Source organism: Dermochelys coriacea, chromosome 8 (genome assembly GCF_009764565.3).
Source record: "Dermochelys coriacea isolate rDerCor1 chromosome 8, rDerCor1.pri.v4, whole genome shotgun sequence".
In the NCBI taxonomy this organism is placed as follows: Eukaryota; Metazoa; Chordata; order Testudines; family Dermochelyidae; genus Dermochelys; species Dermochelys coriacea.
In genome coordinates, this window is record NC_050075.1 from 68,330,469 (window position 1) to 68,348,952 (window position 18,484).

Consider the following 18,484-nt stretch of genomic DNA (forward strand, 5'->3'; position numbering starts at 1 on the left):
TCTTAGCAGCCTTTTAATTCCCTCTTTTATCTTCATGTCTCAGCATGTGCAGTATTACCTGAATATTTGATTCATCAGGCAATATTCCCTTTTTCAGTCTCTCTCCCAAGTATATGATTTCCGTTGTTTGAAATTGACATTTGGCGTTATTCAATTTAAGATTATTAGCGCTTGCATTTTCCAGTAAACTCCACAGTCTTTCCTGATGTTCCATGGCAGTTCTTCCCAAATTATTATGTCATCAATGCACACTTCCATGCCCACTAGACCCTCTGTCATCTGGCTCATTGTACGCTGAATTACTTTTGGAGCTGAACATATTCCAAAAGGCAGTCTTAGAAGGTAATATCTGCCAAATTGTATATTGAAAGTGAAGCTCTTGGAGCTCTTAGTGTCCAAGGGTGTCTGTCAAAATCGTGCCTATGCATTTAATTTTGCTGAAGAATTTGACTCCTACCATCTGATTGTCACTTTCCCACAAGAAGTGAAATACTATGTTCTCTTTTTATGTTTTAGTTCAGTTCTGTAGGGTCCATACACAGCTGTAGTCTCTCTCTCTCTCTCTTTTTTTCCTCTGCAGCAGTGTTTCCCAAACTTGGGACACCGCTCATTCAGGGAAAGCCCCTGGTGGGCTGGGCCGGTTTGTTTGCCTGCCGCGTCTGCAGGTTTGGCCGATCGCGGCTCCTGCTGGCCGCAGTTCGCTGTGCCCAGCCAATGGGGGCTGTGGGAAGTGGTGCGGGCCAAGTGACGTACTGGCCACCACTTCCCGCAGCCCACATTGGCCTGGCACAGCGAACTACAGCCAGTGGGAGCTGTGATCGGCCGAACCTGCAGATGCAGCAGGCAAACAAATCGGCCGGGCCCGCCAGGGGCTTTCCCTGCACAAGCAGCGTGCCAAGTTTGGGAAATACTGCTCTACAGTTAAGAAGTGAACCCAATCTGTTGGTTCTTCTCTTCTGAGTGATACCATTTGCTGTCATGTTTTGCAGCTCTTTTTCTAGCCCCTTCTTTAAGGCTTGTGGAACTTTTCATGTAACATATAATGGGTCTTCTCTTAACCCTATCTTGTATGCTACTGAGAGGCAACCATTTCCTATGAATACATCTTCACATGATATTAGTATTTTCAGATCTGGTTCTTCATCATCTCTCTGCCTCTCTGACATATATCCTCTTAAAAAGAGCAAGCAATTCAGGTGTACAGACCCAAGACTCGTAGCTTGCCTCTGTGTACCACCACAAACTCTCTTTTTTTATCGTTTGTATTTGTAGCCTTTGTATTAAGTTTCAGTGTGCATTCTCCAAGGACTGGAATTGTTCCTCCACTGTAGTCTTTCTCAATACTTTTGACTTGTCCATATTTATATGATCCTTACCTCTCTCTATTTCAGTTACTGTTATTATATTTACCTGTGCCCAGTATCCATCTTGCATGTCATAAGTGCCACTTGTGTACATTTAATTAGCCAGTCTTTTGAATGTTCAGCTTGCTCCATTACTGTACTAAAGAACAGCTCTTCCTCTTCACTTGAACAATCCATTTTTGCACTTAATACATGCACTTACCTACTTTATCTGCACATTTTAGCATAATGGTTGGTATTATTACAATTTTTATATATTTGCTTACTGCTGGGAATTTCCTATACTCCAGGTTCACTGGCATTGTTTCCTGCTTTCCATTTGTCTGACCCTGGGAAATTTAATTTATGAACTTTTCCCTTACCGGTTTAGCTGTTGAACTCCAGTCACATTCTCTGTATACATCTCCATTCTTTTTAATTGTGTTGCTGTTTGTTCTGCTGCTTAGCATATACATTTTGCTCTTTCTCGTGTCAGATCCATCTCCCTTAGCAACTGTTTGCATGCTTTTTTATTTTTGTGTCCCAGGACAATCTGGTCTTTAATGAGAGAGTCTTTTAATATCCATAATCGCAAGACTGACTTTTTAGTTTTAAGTCTGTGACAGACTCCTCTATTGTTTCTCCTTCATTCTTTATTCTTATCCTGAGCATACATTTTTTTTTTAGGGACACAATGATCTTCCACAGTTTCATTATTTCTGTCAAGCTTTTCTCTTTTCTCACCATCATCTGCAAGGAATTCATTGTATATATCTATCTAGGGCTTCCATGCCTGCCACTGTTGAGCACATCAATCTTTTCTCATCCTTCACTCTATTTGCCCCAATGGCTTTCAATATACAGTTCAATTTGTTGCTTGAGCCTTTTCCAGGCACATCCAGCATTTTCCTGGATTCCCAGGACTGGTTGGAGAGTTACTTACAGTTTCACAGGACCTGTAGCAGTTATTTCAATGTTACCTTTCTCAGTGGTCTTCCAGCCCACTGTGTCTTCTACAAGCAAACCAGTGTCAGGGTAAACCTTTTATTATGTGCAGAGCTGTGTACAGTAATGAGGTAATAAAACTTTCTACTATTCACTGTAGCTGCAGCCTGCAACTGTCCTGTCTTGGGCTTCTTTGTTTCTGCACGCAGCAGGAAGTATTACAGGAAACGAAAGATTTCATTTAGAATGTACATGAAGGGTTGCGTCCTATACTTCCTGGAGGAATTACTCTTGAGCACATTTTTTCCTTAAAGCTTGCCTGACTTTTTATTATACATTTTGTCTTGCTCTTTTTTCCCTTCACAATGCTTTGAAAGGTTTTTGGACACCGAAGAGGTCGATCCCAGAAGTACGTCACTTCCAACTTAGGCCTCACACCCCCTTAGGGACGGTCCTGCGTCCTACCAATACTGGGTGTCATAAATATAAAGGGAAGGGTTAACACCTTTAAAATCCCTCCTGGCCAGAGGAAAAACCCTTTCACCTGTAAAGAGTTAAGAAGCTAGGATAATCTCGCTGGCACCTGACCAAAATGACCAATGAGGAGACAAGATACTTAAAAGGCTGGGGGTGGGGGAGAAACAAAGGTTTTCTCTGTCTGTCTGTGTGATGCTTTTGCCAGGAACAGAACAGGAATGGAGTCTTAGAACTTAGTAAGTAATCTAGCTAGATATGCGTTTGATTGTGTTTTGTTTAAATGGCTGATAAAATAGCTGTGCTGAATGGAATGGATATTCCTGTTTTTGTGTCTTTTTTTGTAACTTAAGGTTTTGCCTAGAGGGATTCTCTATGTTTTGAATCTAATTACCCTGTAAGGTAATTACCATCCTGATTTTACAGAGGTGATTCTTTTACTTTTTCTTTAATTAAAATTCTTCTTTTAAGAACCTGATTGCTTTTTCATTGTTCTTAAGATCCAAGGGTTTGGTTCTGTGTTCACCTATGCAAATTGGTGAGAATTTTTATCAAGCCTTCCCCAGGAGAGGGGGTGTAGGGTTTGGTGAGGATTTGGGGGGGAAAGACGTTTCCAAGCGGGCTCTTTCCCAGTTATATATCTGTTAGACTCTTTGTGGTGACAGCAATAAAGTCCAAGGGCAAAAGGTAAAGTAGTTTGTACCTTGGGGAAGTTTTAACCTAAGCTGGTAAAAATAAGCTTAGGAGGTTTTCATGCAGGTCCCCACATCTGTACCCAAAAGTTCAGAGTGGGGAAGGAACCTTGATACTGGGTCAGATGGTTAATGGGAGTTAGATTGAGGAAAACACTCTCCCTGTTTATCATAGCTATTTTGCATTTTTATATGAGCCATTTTGCAATTTTCAGTGTGGTTAAAGATAAAGCTCCAGTTGCAAGATACTTGACTTAATGCTTTCAAACAGTTTTTGCACCAATGCTGACTCTCTTTCATCTTGGACCTATCCTGCTGCTAATTTCAGTCCTTTAGTAAAGTGGAATAGGATTATCATGTTGTCAGGGATCGGGTGTTTTTTTCAAGGGTGGGAGGCATCTTTTAAGCAAGAGAAATATTTGCTGTAAACAATGTAATGTTGTGACTCATCTGTGTGAATGGTTGCTTTTGACTGTCTGTAAAAGTACCAGCATGATTTGGTGAATATTATATGCAATTGTGAAGAGGATAATGAATATTCATATAATGTTGCCTAATTGATCTCTGCCAAATGAAATGCAATGCCAAATTACCCTGTGCAATTACAGATGTATTCATTCTAGAGAAAAACAGAAAGTTGTTAAAAAGAAAAAGTTTTCAGAGACTCTAATGATAACACATTTGTCTTTATCTTATGATTACATATTTAGGATTACACATGATAAATATTTTTCAGGGATAGCATGAGTTCCCATCATCACCAATATTGAATAGACTGGGAGCTGTAGGTTGCTGAAAGCTGGAAAAATTAAGATGCCTTTGAGCCATTTGCAGGAAGAGGGTAAATTCTCTGGGGGGTAAAGAGGAATACTAGGGACAGAAGTATTTAATCAACTTTTCATCATAATAGAACTGCAGATTGCATACATCCTATTTGAAAGTATAACAATGATTTAGGCTAGTGAGCAGTTTCATCAGCAAGGGAAACTCCCTCATCTTACATTTGGGGACAAGCAGAAAATTGTGTGAGAGGAAAAATAGGGTTTCATTTTTTTAAAACATAGTTACAGTGGAAGCTGGAGGGTCCAGCAGGGGGAAGCTGGATCCAGGTGCCTGGCTTGTTGTTGCACAGCATTTTATAATAAATATTTGAAAGAGACACCTGGGTCTTTCGGGATCAAAAAAGAAACTGATTGCAACTCAAAACCTATTTTGCAGAGAAAAGTTGCTACAGTATTCCACTGTGGAAGTTAGGAGGGCTTGCTGACTTCCTGTAGGCAAATAATGCTTCAAATGATGCCTTTCAAGCCCAATGAAGGGATGGGGTAGAGGCAGAAGGAAAGTTCCCCTTCTGGGTTGTTTTAGATTGGAGTTTACCAGGAAGAAGGGGGAACAATGAAATTTCTTTCAACTAATGTAATAGACCAAGTGAAAGTAGAGCTTGAAGTGGATATGTAATTGCTTATTTGAAGTTCCTACAAAGACTCTGAATTCTAGTCCTTTGTGGGCCTTGTTAGTAGACCTCTGATGGATAGAATTGAACTCCTAAAAGCACCTTTTTTTATGGATTATATGAAAGCACGTTGATACCTTTGCACAAAGTAAAGCACCTTTGAAGTGAACATTTCACACTGATACTAGATTGTTGTGGGGCTCCTTGGTAAATCATACCAACAGGTGCCCGATTCCACACGTTAAAAAATAGGTATATGCACTCTTCCACTATGCTCCTTTATGGGTGTACAGTGATGGGATCCGATTTCAAATACTATGGGCCAGATTTTCAGGAGTTGTACTGTTTGTTCATGAACATTTGTGCGTGCAATTTGTGTTCAGCTGTGTCCACAATTCTTAATGCAAGCCATTCTGCATGCAAGAATGAATTGGCATGAAGGCCTTTTATGCTCAATCCGCAGCCAGTTTGTGTGCAGTTGAGGATTTTGTTTGTACAAATTTTGTTAGTTTAGTCTGCAAATAGGTGTCTAGCATGTGTAGGTTAAGTATACTCTTATGTATAAGGACAGGGGGATACAAACTTCTGTTTGTCTCCAAATGTAAGGTGAGGGAGTTTCTCCAACAGATCTTGCTAATCTTCTCTGATATGCCCTTGGCAGTTTTACTTCTAGGAATTTTCTGTAGTGTGTTCTAGACTTGGCCACACCCTGTGGAATAAAAGATGGCATGCTATCTTTCAATCGTTAAAAGTCAAGGAGGATATGCCCTTTGACTCTCTAGCATACATTAACAGAGGAGCCACTGTTGTCAGAGCTGGTATTCTGTTACCACAGACTTGTTGCAAAAATATTAGTGGTGCTTCAAATTACTTTTACATGAAGTATGTGGTTTTTTATCTGACAATCAGATACAAGGGATTTTTGGTTTTCTGGGTAAAATATGTGACTAAAGCTGAAATGATCCTGTCTACAAGGGCCTTTTACCAGAGGTCAGAGAAAGGAAAATATATGTCATTACCTTGAGCTATGAGCAGGACATCAGGATGTAAGGATATTTAAGATCTTACGTCCAATCATTGCTATCCATCCATATGTGGCTTGCTCTGCTTCTGTGGGCATGAGGGGAGGGGTTCTACAGAACCATTTCTCCTGTCCTTGGATCCTGCATAGGAGAGGGAGCAAGGGGGAATTAACCTGAACCAAATATTGGTACAACACACACATAGCCCCAGAGTCCCTTCATCCAGTGGAATTTCCCTTCAAAATGAGCTCAGGAGACTGCAGCCACCTGAGCATGTCATTGCTGCCTGGGGGTTGGAGAGGCCAGTGTAAAGACAAAGGATTTCATGGGTCTAGGAGCATAATCTGTTACTCATTCTTTGGGCTACGGGGTGGAGGGTGGGGAACCCCAGTCCCTCAATAGAAACAATCCTGAGAAAATTTCAAAAAAGTTTCCTGTAATTCTGATCCTTCTCCATGTTTTTTTTTTCTAGAGGAGAGGGATCTAGCCTCTCCATGGGTTTCTCTAGAGGGAGTGACTCAATAAAATGGATACATTAATAGCTTTCTGGTATTGGCTCAAGCTCTTTCTTTTTAATCATTCTTCCTCTCCATGTCAGTGTGTGAGCTGCTCTGATGTGCTAGAGGGCTCTGGTTTACCAGGCACACGGCTTCTATGATGAGCAGACATTCTTAATTTACTGAGATCCACACAATAGTATTGGAGAGAGGAAGAACATAACACTCGAATCTCTCTCCCTCTCTTCTCGCCTCTGCTGAACTGTCAGAGGTTTATTCTGAGCCAAATTCTGCTCTCAATTACACCACTGTTATTGAAAGCAGAGAGTGAGATGTCCCTCTCCCTACCTCCCCAAAACTAACATCTGGTTATTTTTCAAGCCGTTTCTTTTATGAGCTATTTCTCTGACACCTGTACACCAAGAGCAGATTGCATCACTGTTATCCACTTGATCTATGGGGAACAAATCCTACGTTATTCATCAGTGATTTTGGGTATATTTTCAGACTAACTGGCAAGGAAGCACTTTGTTTGGAGGTTGTTTTTTAAAGCACATGGCTGTGTGTTGACCTCTATCCCCCGCTCATCATAAGCAATACTTGTTTCAGACTACATGTCTTATAAGGATAGTGTGTTATCAGCAACACTTTTTTTGCAGAGCAGCAATTTCATATTTACATGTGATAGGAGTCTTTTATCATTTTCAGAATGTCATTCATGCAGTAGTCTATTATTGCAAGATTCTTTAGCATCCTGGTTCATTTTTCTCTATTTCTTCCTTTTATAATAGATCTTTCTGCAGTTCCTTTACTCTGTCTATTGCTCTTACCCCCCTGTGGGATTCTTCAGTTGTTAGTCTCCTCTTTGACAATACTTAGAGAGATTTTCTCAAAGTTTATGGGAATATTTCCATTGAATTCAGTGAGCATTGGATCAGGCCTTAAATCATGATAAAATGAAGAGAGTAGAAAATAGGACTGAACCAAAAACAAGAATTCTGTTTGGGAAAAAATTTTGCGGTTTGGAAAATTATCATTCTGCATCAGAATGAAAATGAGACCTTTGGCGTGAAAAAAACATGAGACCCACCCTAGAATAGCCTAATATTTAGGATACTCACCTGGATATGTAGGTACTCTCTGCCTGATTCAGAACAGGGACATGAACATCAGTCACCAACATCCCATGCAAGTTCCCTAACCATTGGACTATAGAATCAGTCTGTCAGTCTTTCTTGTTGGAGCTGTTCCACTTTGTATAAATAATGAAATATTAATTGGACCAGAGAGAGAGAGACCAACTGTATGGCCCAGTGGTTAGGGTACTCACCTGGGATGTGGCTGATTCGGAGCAGGGACCTTGAACATCTCCAACATCCCAGATGAGTTTCCTAGCCCCATGCTATTTTGGTGTGGTTCTCTGTCTTGCTCTCCCTCCTCCCCAGAAATTCTATCCTGGACCTGAGAAACCTTCCTGATGAAAATTTATCAAAACGCAAACATTCCCCTCAAAAGGTTTGGATTTGACAAATCAGCATTTTCTGATTGGAAAAAATATTTAGTCAAAAAATTCCTAGCCAGCTCTAGTGGGCAATTGCTTTCGACCTTTCCAGTAGCTACTGCATAGCATCCCCTGCATTTAATTTCTCTACCCCGCTGCACTATTTAATGGACAGTAGCACATATCATAAGTAATGGTGGACTGGGTAAGGGAGCCAATAGCACTCAACCATGCAAAGCGGACATACCACTAAGTCTCCTAAATTTGCACTATATGAAAACTGTCAGTTTCATGCCACATCCCTGGAAGGGGAATCGAATCTTAATTCTAGGAAATCAACAAATGGCATGAAACAACATCGGTGCAGGATTTTATTTTCTTTTTCAGTGCAGAACATCATCTGATATTCAGCAGCATTGGCAGTATTACTTAGTGATTTTCCGCTATGTCTAAATTGAAGATCAGAGAACACAGTTTGGTCGAAGCACTCTGTAACATTTCAGTGGACAGGTTCTTTCTGTTTTAGGAAGCCATAACCTATGACCTACTGAGAAATAAGTAGAGAGAGTCCCTTAAAGCCTTTGAATATTCATATTTCAGCCACTTTTACATGTCTTGAAGTGATCTCTTAAACTCCTTTTGTTCTCCATTTATAGAAGTCAGGAAAGAGAATTAGTTAGGAAAAAAAATCCACAGAAAAGGGTTTGTGGGTTTTATTTTTGTTTCTCACATTTTAGTGCTGGTGTTACTATGTGAGTGTAAGCTGTAAAATGCCCAGGGAGAGTAACTAAATACATGATGCTTATATAGGGCTGGATCCAAAGCAGCATTTCAACTCCGAATCTGTACCCTGGCTGTATACAAATGCAACAATTATAGTTGGAAAGATATTAAAAATGATGAAAGATAGAAATAAAATATAGAATAGTAGTGAAACAAGTATGTGCTGTTTCAGATAAAGTGGTCATGGAAAGGACTGCTTACCACTCTAAAATCTATTCCATTATTAGGTTTGTAGAGATCCAGATACAGTAGTTTCTGCAGTTCATACCAGATCCAAGGCAGGTTGGTTACTTTATCTGGATGTTGCTGCTTGATTTAAAGTAACTTTCCTTTTATGTGGCATGAATATAAAGGAACCTCAACATTTTGAGGGCCACTATAAACAGGCCATTCCCAGCCTATAAAGACAATGTTCAGACTCTGAGAGGGGTAAATATTTTTCTACCTTGAAGAAGAAAAGAATTAAGGCTGAGATAATGTAAATATGAGGAAAAATTCTATTATCAAATGGAAGGAGAGCTTGGTTAATAGGAATATATATAAAAAGAGAGCCGAAATTTGGGAAATAGTACTTACAATTTTTCTTCCTATTTTATCTTTAAAGGGTCTTCCCCCCCCCCCCCACCCCTTCAACATATTAGTCCTGAAGCCAAATGTGTACTTGAAATTCTTTCCCTCACTGCCTAAAATGATCAGTCTTTATTTCAGGAGTTGGCTTATTATTATTTGATCTTATAACCCCTTAAGGCCAGCATTAGCAGTGGGTGTCAGGAAATCCCAATTCCCAATGCCAGGGGGTTAATTGCTTTTTACCGTTTGATCTTTTTATACACACTTTATATGCTACCTGACCCTTTTACCATCTAAAGGAGGTACACGTGCCTTGTCAGCGGCCTACTTCTTGAATCCCCCCATAGCTTTACCCAAGGCTGCTGTACCAATTTTAAATTACATCTCCCTCAACCAAAAAAATATAGTTGACCTATTTTTTTTTCTTCTTTTTTACACTTTCCCATTTACCTGGCAGAAAATAGTAAGTGTACTTTAGTTTGTATTTCGAGGAATTGGTCTGATATATTTACCATAAAGACAGATTTGACATATTGTGATAAAGTATATGTTGCATACCTATAGTGTTGCAAAATTGGACTCTTATATGTTGAGTTTGAATTATGATGTTGTGTATAGTGTGTTAAACAATGTTATGACTTTTTTTTTAAACTATAGCAGTTAAAAAGGAGTGTCCAGAAACATTAAAACGAAATCAGATCAGCCCATCCTTTAGAGTTCACTTAATTAAACATATCACCATGCAAAATAGACACATTAGATTTGTCCAAATTATTTGAGTTGGCAAGGAGTTCAAATGCACAAAGATTACTGTGCATGCCTCCAGAGTTCATTAATTAATTATCATCTGGTTATTTACAGATTTGTTTATTGTAAATGGTCCCATCACCCACCAGGAAAATATTGGCATTAGGGTTAAACTTTTAATAGAGGCAAATGTGAAACAACTGGTTTAAGTTTTAGATGGCGGAAAGTTCTGTACATTATCCATGTGTGTCACTGTCTCTTCTTAAGCAGCATGGAGACTGAAAATGGACTTGGCTCACATTCACTGCAAATTTTATTCAATCATCAAGTTACAAGTATACCATGCAATTTTTAGGCAGCACATGTAACTGTTGTCATTAGATGATCTCTGAGTTCATGTTTTTCTCCTGCATTTTGAAATGCTATCCAGGCTTGAATAATTCATACAGCCTAGTTATGATTTTCCTGTGTTAGTTTTATTGCTATTTGCTTTAAAACAACAATTTTATTTATCTTGATTTCATATTTTGTGGAGAAAAACATCGAACTGATGTTCTGTTAGTGCTTATAATTTTACACATTGGTTGCCTTTTGAATTTTTATTTGAAAGTAATTAACATTACTATTCTATTCTTTAAATTTCATAGAAAAACCAGGAATAAAAATAATTGACAATACGTACTTTTAAAGATTTGAATGGTGACCACTTTACTTCTGTTTCTGTTCAGGTTTTGTCCTTTTGCCCATGAAGATTTTTTTAACTGTCAATTCTGATGCTCTCCTAAAAACATTTACAGATCTTTTTACCAAGTGTTTGCCCTGTGTATAGATTTTTGGTCAATAAAATGTAGTCACAAACCGGGATAAGAAGATATTTTTATAAGGAATAAAAGAACACTAGAATTTGTGTATCATTCCAGTTCCCCAAAATATAGCCAGTGAGATTAAGCAAGCCTTCCAAAATGAAATCTGAAATAGGCAAAAATCACCTAGCATTGGATTTTGTTATACGGCTATAAATCTTCAGCATTCATAAAGAAAAATCCCATATGTTCTTTGTACCTCAAAATCTTCCATGCTAACCCTGAAACCCCAAAGCAGATGCATTTTGACTATTTTTGGTTTCATTTGCTTTTTTCCCCAGCCATAGTGTCCCTTCCCTCCAGGCCTTGGCTCCTTTCTTTACCTGATCCATCTTTGGGGAGGAGGCCTTTGTCTTTATCCTGGCCATCTGCATTTGAGTGCCAGCAGGGAAGAGCCTCTACCTATTCCCAGAATTAATTGATGTCTTCTGTTTGTGGCTGGCCTTCCTGTTCCAACACTTGTTCAGCAGTCAGGACTTACAGATGCTTGTTCTTTCTGTTGCCATTGCTTTACTAAACTCCTTTAACTCTGGGTATGTTGACACTGCTTATGGGTAATGTGATTCCAGCTCGGGCAGGCAGAGTCATGCTAACTCAGCTGGAGCTAGAGTGCTAAGAATAGCAATATGGACATTGTGGCACTGGCAGCCACCTGGGCGAGCAGCCTCAGTCCAAGCCCACCTAACCTGCTGGGTCCAAGATCGGGTGGTTAGCCCAAGCTGCCACATGTGTGGCCACATCCATATTTCTGTGTTAAGCTGAGCTAGTGCAAGTCTGTCTACCCATGCTGGGAATCTCACCTGCCAGCTACAGTGTAGACACACCCTTTGGGGCTGAAAGATGCTCCAAAACAGTATATGGTTTTGTGGGGAATCATTGATTCCCTTAAGCTTAGTGCAGCAGGCAGCATGTATCTCTCAGTCTTGAAGATGAGACTCAGTGCAGTAGAGTACTTTCCATCCCTTCTGCCACACAACATGGCATTTAGGCAGAAAGAGAATATTGATGTTATGGGGATGGTCCTATCTTGCTGAACACTGTTTCTCTCCCACCTGTTAACATGTGGGAAGAGTGAAGGAGGAGCCAGCTAACTGCTTTACTACAATGAAAGTGAGGCAAGGTAAGATTTAAAGGCCACTGAGACTCTGCCCAACATCTCACTTGTAGCTGCCAAGAAAAGATGGCATCAGATAAAGGTGGAAAGCTTGTGTATTTTGTAGGCAGAGAAGCCAGCGGAGTTGGGAAATCAAGTCAAGTTTCTAAAGCTTTAGCAAAACTCCCTTGGTTCAAACAGTTTTTTGGGTGTAAATAAATTCACAATCAAAGCAAAACTCGGGGGGCCATACAGTTAGGCATGACAAAACTCATGCAAAACCAAGCCAATGTGTTTTGCATAGCCCTAAAAAGGTGGGGGGGGGAATAAATATAAATAAATAGTACTTTACCTCTGAAAGCCAACAGAATGTGACTCCTCTCCTCCCACTCACAGATTCTACACCCATCCAGTCCTTTCAAGAGTAAAACCTAATTACATTTTTTTTAAAAAGGCCTTTCATTTTTTCCATTCTTCAGTTTACAAAATGATCACTTCCTGGCTAACAAAGTAGCCCAAACCCCTTCTATCATACCTTTTCTCCCACTTCCCAGGTCTCCAACCTACAGCCACCTTGCTCAATTGCTTCAGGCACCTTAAGGTTGATCATTGGAGAGGCACAGCTGCTGCCGCCTACATATTTTCATTGGCTCTCAGTTCACTCGCTCCCCACAAACTAAAACCGACAAGCTGGATTCTTGGATTCTCCCATCACTTTGACAGATGAATGTTCAGCTAGTATTGACTTGAGTTCTGGGTATATTAATTTTTATGGATTCTCGCATAGGAAGCAAGTTCAGTCCTGGATTTGCAAATGTGGTTGCATGTCTTACAAATATAGTTGTTGTTGTTTGGGGGGAGGGGTTGAGCTGTTGGCCTTATAACATGCTCTGTTCTCGTGTAGGGACCTCAAATGCCACCTCTCAAAAGTGGACACAGCCTTATGTCACAGACCTATCCATATGGGTCTGTCCAGTGCAACAAATTCCCCGGTTCCAGTGTCTATCTTGCATGCTTTGAGGTTGGCCTTCAAGGTGTCTTTATATTGGAGGGTTGGTTGACGCTTAGAGCAGGTTGCTGTGCTCAGTTGGCTATATACTTTCGGTATACAGGAAACCTCCATGCGGACTATGGATCTGATCCAATGAAGTTGAGCCCTGATGAGCATGGTTTCAATACCAGGGATTTGGCACCTCTGAAGGACTTCAGTGTTGGGGATCCTGTTCTGCCACTTGATGTTGCAGATATACTTAGGCCTTGAAGGTAGAAGCTCTCCAGTTATTTGATGTGTCATCAGTAAAGCATCCATATCTCAGCCATAGAGGAATGGGATGAGTACAACAGTGTGATTTTTTTTTTATCTTGGTTCTGAGGCAGACTCCACATTTCCTGCAGAGCCTGTTCAGGAACCTGTCAAATGCCCAGGTGGCCTTTGCCAGGTGCTGAATGATCTCATCATCACCTAACATGGCATTCCTGGAAAGTATGCTACCCAGGTAGCAGAATTTCCTAACCAAGTTGAGGGGTGTGTTGTCAATTGCGATGATGGGATCATGGTAGTCATGATGCTGGTGGTCTGGTACTGGTACTGGCTGGTACATGACTTCTGTCTTTTGCAGGCTGACTGTGAAACCAACACATTTTGAGACAGAGTGGTCAATGATAAAAATAAGAAATCGCTCCTTCCTCACAAACATAAACCAACAAGTAGAGTTGGGCAAAAATATGTTAACAGAATAATTTTCTGTCAGAAAAATTTTGTTTGTTGAAATCAAAATGTTTTGTTGGATTTGTGTCAATTTCAGCAATTTTAGATGGGAAAAAGTTTAAGTGTTTGTCGGCTTTTATATTATTTTAGTATATTATAATATATGCAATATTATAATATTTTGATATTAACAAAATGAAACATTTTTACCTTATTGAAAACTTCTTGATGGTTCTGAAAAGAGATTTTTTTCATAATTTCCATTTCATGGTAAATTTTCCAAATTTCTGCTTTTGTTCCAAATTGGAAAAAATCTTTGTTTTTTTGAAATCTTGGCATTTCCCAAGGAATGGAAATTCTGTTTTCTGACCAGCTGCAACAACAAGGATAAAGAAAGAAAGAAAGAAAGACTAGGACCATTTCTGCCTCTTGACCTTCCCCTGCCCCCAGCACACACATTTTAACACTTTGACAGGGCCACAGTGATCTCATTGCATAGAGGCACAAAACCACATTGCATCAGTCCAAGCAAAGTGTGTCTGGTGATCATCTAATACAGGAATTTCTATTCCAGACTTGCCAATGAAATGGAATTCCAGTGTCCCCAAAACTTTGGTTAAAATTCATTTTGGGCCTTGTTTGAAACAGTTGTAGATGCTGCAACGCTGGACAGCAAGTTCCAAAGCCAGTATGGAGGGCAGCATTGAGGAAACTCCTCCGAATTTCTGTGCATTGAAAGCTAAGGGACAGATTCAATCCTAGAGTAAACCATTGACCCTAAGACTTTTTTTCTTGTATGTCCAGCATATTCCTGTTGAGTCTTAAAGCTATGCCACTCAAACCAGAATATGTGCCTTTGCCCCTCTTGTCTAATTTGAGTGATATCATACATGTCTGGCACCAAATGCTTCTAGGACTCAGGAACTTGAGTAAATGTTACAAAGCCAGAGTCATTAATTAAAAATATGTAGTGTTGACATCTGTTTAATATATGCAATATTTCCAGAACTTGATAGCAGACCACCTTAAAGTAGCAAAGGTCTAAGCCTGTTTAAATAAAGTAATTATGAAGAACAGTGATATGGATGTAAACTTGGAGCCTTTCCAAATGGAGTCATAAAATGTGCTAATTGGTACTGAGAATTAGAATGCAGTAAAAGTCAAATTTACCACACTGACTGTTTTATAGTGAAATTAACTTGGCTACTCTAGAGATTTTAAATGCACCTAGCCATTAGGAGAAGAAGTCACTAGATTATAGGGCTCTTGCATGAACAGACAGACGCATCCACTTTCATTGGTACAGATTAAGATAACGTGAACAACCTAATTAATGAGAAGAATGTACAGTACAATTTGTTTGAACAAATTAGTAGTACCTGGGTCTTAGGTAACATGTTGGAACAATACCAATTTTTAAGCAACAATTTAATTAAGTCACTTACTTGCTAATAGGTCAAAATATAATTAATTGTGACACCTTTTTTCAACCTAAGGTACAGAGCTATTTAATAACATTAAACCCCTGCATAACATCATATGAATTTTATATTAATACTAGGAAGTGTAGAGATTACTGCATTTGTATTGTTGAAACGTTTGTAATTTTCTGAACTAGAAAATACAATCAAATTCATTTCAGTACCAAACCAACAGCCTGATGATACAAATTAGTCACAAACGCAGCATCTATTTAATGTAGTACAGTATATTAAAAGTTAGAAAACCCAGAGAGAAAGATAAAGGGGTCCTTTCTGCAATGAATATACTCACTAGAACTATTTCTTTGTCTTTACAGGCAACTTTACAATTCCATCCTTTTTTTCTCAAAAAAAGTTTGTTTATGATATTACTGGGGAATGATTTACTATTTATAATCTATACTTACCAAAAATGTTGACTTTCAAATATGTAGCATTTATGCTGAAGCTATAAAATACGGATCACTGGAATTTGAAAGAGAACTGAAGAACCAGTAAGTCACAGTAATGCAACTTTAATTAGGAGTACACAATGAGAACAGCTTACTAGCTCAGGCTATTGTCCATCTAGTCCTGTATTCTGTCTGACAGTGGCCAGTAACAAATGCTTCATAGGAAGATGCAAGATACCCCACAATAGACAATTCCCCACAGGTGAATGTTTGTTTGTTTTTCCTAATCCCAAACAGTTATGCTCTAAAACATGTGTTCATATTCCTTATATGTTTTGATCCTATCCTATGTTTCTGTCCATATAAACATCTAATCCTTGAATCTCAGCAAGATCTTGGCCTCATCTCCTGGATATTGAGTTCCACAAGCTAGTTACGTGTAATGTAAAAAGTATTTCAAGTATAAATTAACCCTGTTGTCTTTCAGTTTCTGTCCCCTGTGTTTTTATAATGAGTGGTAAATACAAGCATAATATTTATCTTCTCTATCATATTCATTCTGCATATCTGCTTTAATCTCAGTTAATCCTCTGACATTAGAATTTCAGTGATTATAGTTTAATTAGAGACAACTATGATCATTCCAACACTATGTACTATACATTTTACTGTAGGTTAGCTTACAAAATATAGGATTTGTGTTTAGTAGGATAGCATTTATTGGACCAGAACTTCAATGGGCGATAACAGGATCACTAGCGGAAAGCCATCTGCCACTAATAACACGTTTGCAAATGCAGGGCGGACATTGACACTAACTTATATTGTGGGCAAAAAAGAGGAGCAAAGGGAAGGCTTTTTATTTCAAAATCAGTCCAATGCTTCATCTTTGTAGCGCAACTATTAAGAAAAGTAAACTTTAATTTCAATCCCCAGAAGGCATAAAGACATAGGTGTTGGGATGCTTTTCTGTCATCTCTTACACTGTGCTAAGAAAAAAATAATATAAAGGGAACAGTTATAGACAATTACATTAATAATTCAAAAGAGAAACAGGTGCAGCACTTGCAGTATTTAAACTGTACAAGGATGATGTTGATTGATATCAAACTAACAGCTGTGAAGTTATTGCCCTTTTAAAATTTAGTTATAAAATTGCTGGCAAGGATAATATTGAGCCAAATCTATGACAATGTTGCTAATTTGATAGCTGAATCACTGGCAGATGCTCAGCAAAGCAGATATTCCATTGATAATTTAGTTGTCTTTCTTTTGCAAGTAAATCATCAGATGGAATTGACCGAAGAGTAATATGTATTAATATTGTCACTCAATGAGCACAGACATTTATTTTAATGTACTAAAACATTAGAAAAATGTGGCTTTAAAATAAGATGTGAAAAGCAGAATTTATGCGTGATCCATTTGTTTACTAAGAGAAATATTTGCATATGAATATTGCAAAGTTGAATGGAGACACTGTCATAGGAATCTCTCAGATTCACATCAGAGATGGTATGTGAGGATTTGTACATGTCTTAAGCAGAGAGGAACAGAGAGACTAAAGGATGCAAAATCATTATCATTATTGTCATGAAAAGAACTGAGGAAATATAAGATAAATGATACACTGTATTTTTTTCTCCATGTTTGGGTAAAAGAGGGAAATGTGAGGTGAGCAGCAGCCTTGAGAAAACCTTAGAAAAATTAAGATTATTTTTAATTTAAAAAAGTATGCTTAGATGTATTCAAAGTTCTTTTAGAGTGCATAGTTTAAAAGGCTGCCATAAAAGATCTTCAAAGTAGAACTGTAAGAGGAAAGAGCAATGGCAAGACCACAAATGTTTTTTCAGCAATTTGATCATAAGCATTTGGTAGAACTAAATGTTGCTTAATAGCAACGTGTTGAAAATAGCTAATATCTAGAGCTGCAGTGAGCTGTTCATCTGAGAATTAGACTCTAGCAAACAAACCCCTTTATGCTCTCATAATATCCTGGACCCATTCCTCCATTTGTCCAGCTCTAAACTGGAGGAGGAAAACTTCAATTAATTCCAAATAGGTAGAATATGAAGTAGACCTCTGAAGAGAAATTTGCGGCCCCAGTACATGATGTTCATTTAGGCCCCACCCCCTCAATTTCACTTTATTTATAAAGACATTACAGATGTTTTGGGTTCTCATGAGCTCAGGGCCCCATACAATTGTGCCCCTGGTCAGCCCTGCTAAAAAGTAGTTTGATAGTATGCAGAACTATGCGGAATTTTTTGAGCAGAACTCAGAAATAGGGTTCTCTGAATGATTGTCTCAAATTTGTGAACCTTTGATCAAAGGATGCTGAATTTCAACTGGATTTTGGTTGATGTATTGCTTGATAGTATGCAAAATTAAGTGGTAGATGTTTGGCTGGTTGGTATTTTATCACGTGGACTTCGGATCAGGAAAAAGGTGGCAAGCAATATTTGCTGTTTTGCTTTGTGTTCAGTGTTCACGTGAACCTGAAACTCAAAGCAAAACTTGGAGGGTGTGAACTGATGAGAGCTACAAAAGAGAGGCAGAGAATTTTGTTCAAGATTCTGTCAAATGAAACTAATGAGTTTTGCACAGCTCTAGTAGTAGTAGGAACCTTCATTTTTGTGACCATGAGTTATTTGCCTTTGGAAATAGGTTTCCTAGTACAAAAAAGATATGATTTCAAGGGAGCAAATTATGGGCAATTAAATAACCTTGTCAGGATGATCCACTGGCAGTGAATTTAAAATCCTCATGACAGATTTCAACCCAAGTTACACCTGTGCAACAAGAAGGGTTGATCTTATGTTAATACCATTCCTGGTAAAACTAGAAAATGTGAGAAGTCTCATGTGAAATTGGATCATGCAATTTTTAGCATAAAAAGGTTTAGATACTTTTCACATAA